The sequence below is a fragment of the Octodon degus genome, unplaced genomic scaffold, assembly GCF_000260255.1.
Source record: "Octodon degus isolate 3935 unplaced genomic scaffold, OctDeg1.0 scaffold00045, whole genome shotgun sequence".
Classification (NCBI taxonomy): domain Eukaryota; kingdom Metazoa; phylum Chordata; class Mammalia; order Rodentia; family Octodontidae; genus Octodon; species Octodon degus.
The window spans coordinates 8,504,102-8,508,379 of record NW_004524621.1 but is presented as its reverse complement, the minus strand read 5'-3'; the positions used below and the strand labels follow the sequence as shown (position 1 = coordinate 8,508,379).

At 46.2% G+C, this 4,278-nt stretch overlaps 1 protein-coding gene across 5 annotated transcripts in view; it reads right to left on the bottom strand.

Annotated features, from left to right (window-relative positions):
• The window catches only part of Slc25a51 (solute carrier family 25 member 51), an 18,743-nt gene extending 14,984 nt beyond the window's left edge, over window positions 1-3,759 (bottom strand). The window contains exons 1-3 of one of the 5 annotated variants that reach the window (XM_023715971.1): window positions 3,676-3,756; window positions 2,853-2,937; window positions 3-126 (exon numbers count right to left, since the gene is read on the bottom strand). The gene's annotated coding sequence lies outside the window, so the exon portion shown is untranslated. The other 4 variants (XM_023715970.1, XM_023715969.1, XM_023715972.1 and 1 more) reach the window with 4 other exon arrangements.
• Between the last annotated feature and the right edge of the window lie 519 nt (window positions 3,760-4,278).

Here is a 4,278-nt window from a genome sequence, read left to right as displayed (position 1 = left end):
ACCTGTGACACCAGCTGATCCTTGCATTGTAGGGAATGACAGATGTTTGGTAACTTTCTCAATTTCTTCCATTGCTACTGGTTTGTTAGATTCCCTCTTCTGGAGTTAATTCTGATACCTGGATTTCTTTGAAAAATAAAATAAAATCTGTCTTAATTTCTATAGTTTTATGCAGAAGTTGATTTTTTCAAAAAAATTCCTTACCATGTGTATTTATATTTCCTTTTTCTTAAGCAGGTAACCAGTTAATCTAGTTCCCATTTCTGCCCGTCCCAATAAACCAGCCCTTCAATGATCAATTTTATTATTTTTTGGTGGGTTTTTGGTACCGGCGACTGAACTTAGAACCTTGTGTGTGCCAGGCAGGCACTGAGCTATCTCCCCAGCCCTTATTTTTTGGTACTTAAATTTGCTTTTCTTCTTTATTACCTTTCTCATTCTCTGATTTCTAATTTCTTAAATTAAACGGTTATTTTAAAGTAGTCTATATTTCATAATGTGAGCACTTAAAGTTATGCATATTCTTTTCAGAAAAATATTTATTACTTTTTTCCACTGGGGGTTAAATCCAGAGCCTCTGCCCTATGCTACATCTGTAGCCCACTTAAAAATTTTTTTCTTGTTGTTGTTTCTTTTTGACACTGGCCTTGAACTCACTATGTACTCCAGGATGGCCTTGAACTCATGGCAAGTCCTCTTGCCTCAGCCTTCTGAGTGCTAGGTTTACAGGCAAATACTGGGGTTACAGGTGTACACTACTATGTCCAGCCCTTTAAAATTTTGAGATGGGGACTAAGGCACTCAGGCTGGGCTCAGATTTTGGATCTCCTGCTCAGTGTCCCGCACAGTTGGGATTATAGGTGTGTGAAACTGTGGCTGGCTTCCTTTATTACTTTTTAAGGCTATTCTGCATTTCATTGTATTCTAGTTGCTTGTAAGTATTCTAAAATATTCAGTGAGCTGGCTAGCTTAGTGTTTTCTGTAATTAAAAATTGTATTAAAAAAGAATGGTTCCAGAATGTTATCCAATCTCTCTGCCCTTGCTTAATGTAGTGAGGAGTTATGAGTTAAAATGTTCTACAGCTGCTTAAAAAGTTTGCCAGGTACTGAGTTTAATAATAATTAATCAAAGGCTGGGGATATAGCTCAGCAGCATAAGCATCTGCCTAGCAAGTACAAGGTTGGCAAGTAAAAGGTACTGAGTTCGATCCCCAGGTCTTCTACTATTACTACCACTACTAAATCATTTAGCCTATTATGAACTTATTTTTTACTATTATTAGTTAATAGGCAAGAAAACTATTACTGTATTTGTGAAGCTCAGAAAATGGATATTTAAAAAACTAAAATTTAGCTTAGAAATACTTGATACCTATACAATACTTTACTTTTTTGTAATTAATGCTAAAACAAAAATATTTAATGTACACATTATTACACAATATCATGAAAATTTATGAATGTCAAGAACATTTTAACACAGAACACAACAGTGCATTTCAAATTCCAAGCTATGTCTACACCTACACAATACATACCAATTTATTTAGTGAGGCATGGTGGCACACATTTATAATCCTGGAGGCTGAGGCAGGAGGACTACCAGGAGTTGAGGTCACGCTGAATTATATAGTAAGATCTTATCTCAAAAATAAAGTGCTGCTGGGGGAACTACCCCCTCGGGCCCCCCTCCTGTCCCTCTCTTGGACAGGAGCTTTCTTTCTCTCAATAAATATATTCTGCTCATAAAAAGAAAAATAAATAAAGTGCTGCCTTTGAATAATATAAATTTTGTCCATGTTCATTTTTCATTTTCACTGGAATAGTATTTGCATTATTTTCCCAAAAGAAGCTAGCCAGTCACTTATTGGCCACTGTATCAATACTTGAGGAAAATTTAAGAACCTTGCTTTATATTTACATTTTTAGATTTTAAAAATAGTTTAGGCTGTGTGTGGTTGCTACTGCCCTTAATCCCAGCACTTGGGAGCCTGAGGCAGAAAGATTATTGTAAATTTGAGGTGAGCCTGGGCTACATATTGAATTCAAGGCCTCCCCAAACCACATAGGCAGACTGTGCCTCAAAAAAAAAAGTTCTAGAGCAGGTCCTGGTGGTACACTTCTGTGATCCCAGCACTCAGGAGGCGAGGCCAGCCTGGGGACACACAATGAGCTAAGGGCCAGCTGGACCCCCATAGCCAGACCTTGTCTCAAACAAAAAACAGCCTGGGAGATAGCTCTGTGGCTTAAGTGCTCACCTGGCAAGCTCAAGGTCCTGTGTTTGATCCTGGGTGCAAAAAAAAAAGAAAATCTTAAACAAGAAATCCTTTAACAACAAAAAGAATCTTTAACATGGACAAAAACCTTCTGCAATTTATTGCAAGATTTGTTTACCACAGATTTACTTTTGTTTGCTACTTAAAATACTGAACACATCTCAATATAAGTAAGCAAGTTAATGAAGTTGACTTTCAAGCAACTGCAAGGGTAAAACTGCTGTGGCATAAAAAACAGTGCAGTCTAAATACTCTTAATTCACATGAACACTGAGGATCTAGATGTGATCTCAGTACAAAGGTCTTCGCAAAACTGGACGGAAGGAGACTGTAATTCTCAAAGGATGTGAATTCCCGCTAGTAAGCAAGTTTGAGTCAGCATTCAGAACAAGGTTAGGCTGGGTTCTAGTCCGAGTTATGACCCTGTCTTGCCACTGTAAGCACAAAGCAAAGTCTAGTCTGTGCTTATTTCATCTACAAAGCCAGAGAGCAGGGAAGTCGACTCCTCTCAGAGATAGCGAACAGTTATTTTCTCCTGAGACGCCTGAGGGTGACTTCCAGTCCAAAGTGCCTAACCTGTGTTTCAGAACTGATAGGGTCCTCGAGGCATCCTACATGGTGGGTTCCAGGGAATTCTTTCCAAGTCAAGTCGATGGGGGCTCTAAAGGGCAAGGTTATTACATACGTATTTCAAGGGCTTCTGTTTCATAGATTACAGGCAAAGAAGCAGAAGGTAGGAATTATGGCCAGCTAGGTAAGTCCGTAAGGGGCAAAATTAAAGTTAGGGTGGTCAGTACAGCGGAGGCGTCGCCACACCGTCTCGCTAAATTTAACAACAAATGAGCGGTACAGAGCCTGACGCCACCCCTCCCCCGTAGGAAAGGCCTCGCACAATTGTTTCCTATGAGGCGATGTAACATGGTGTCGCAGAACAAGCATTCTCTAGGCGTCCATTTCCCCAGTCTTTGAAAACAGAGAAACTGGGCAAAACCATCAGGAGCCCTCGGGTCTCGGAAACTCCTGGGTCGGGATCCGGCTGCGAGCCAGCGGCAACCCCTGCCTCCGGGGCGAGGGCAGGCGCGCGGCGGCCGCACCGGCCGGTCCCCGCCCTTGCAGTCCCAGCGCCCGGGAAGCGCCTTCCCAGCCCGCGCGCGCCCGAGTGAACGCGCGAACGCTCAGCTGCCAGCGCAGGCGAGGTCGCCGGCCGACGCGACCAAGATGCCCCCGCGCAGTGCGGGAGGGCGCGCAAGCACCGAGCCCAGAGGCTCGGAACGGGGACCAGGAGTCCGGGTGCACGCACAGGGGCCCGGCGGCGGCGGCGGCGGCCGCCCCCCGACCCTCCCCGCGCCTCTCTCACTGAAGGCCGAGGGGAGCCCAGGCTTCCGCACGCCTCACTCACCCATGGCCGCAGGCGCCGGCGCACGCCCATACCTCCCGCCCGCAGGACGGCCCGCGAGCCAGCCCACTCCCGCGCAGGCGCAGACCTGGACTGACCCGAGCAGCTGGGCGGCGCGGGTCACGTGAGGGGGCTGCCCCCTGTTCCCGAGCCGCAGCGCACAACAGGGTGACGCCCTCCTCCTCCTCCTCCTCCTTTCGTCCCAGCGGGGCTAGTGGAGGGGTCACGCCGTCACATCTGACGTCAGGATGCGGGGAGCCGCTAGTTCCAGCGGCTTACCGTGATGTCCTACGGTGGCCTCGCCGAGCCAGAAACTGCCAACGCGTTGTCTGGTGTGCGGCCTGCGGGTGGATTGTAGGCGGCCTGGGTTCTGGGTGATAAGTGCAGTGCGTGCAGCTGAAGGATCTGCAGTGGCTTCCTGCTTCCTCTGTGTAGCCTGAGCCCTTTCCTGAAACCTTCAGAGCGCCTTTGTCAGCGAATTGTGCTACAGTTCACAAAACTTTTTGTGTGCTTTAGGATACAGAAATCACTGTTACACTCCCTTTTTCCCTCAGAACCCCAAATAACTCGTGGGATCGTGAACACTGCACCCAGAATTCGGAGGCC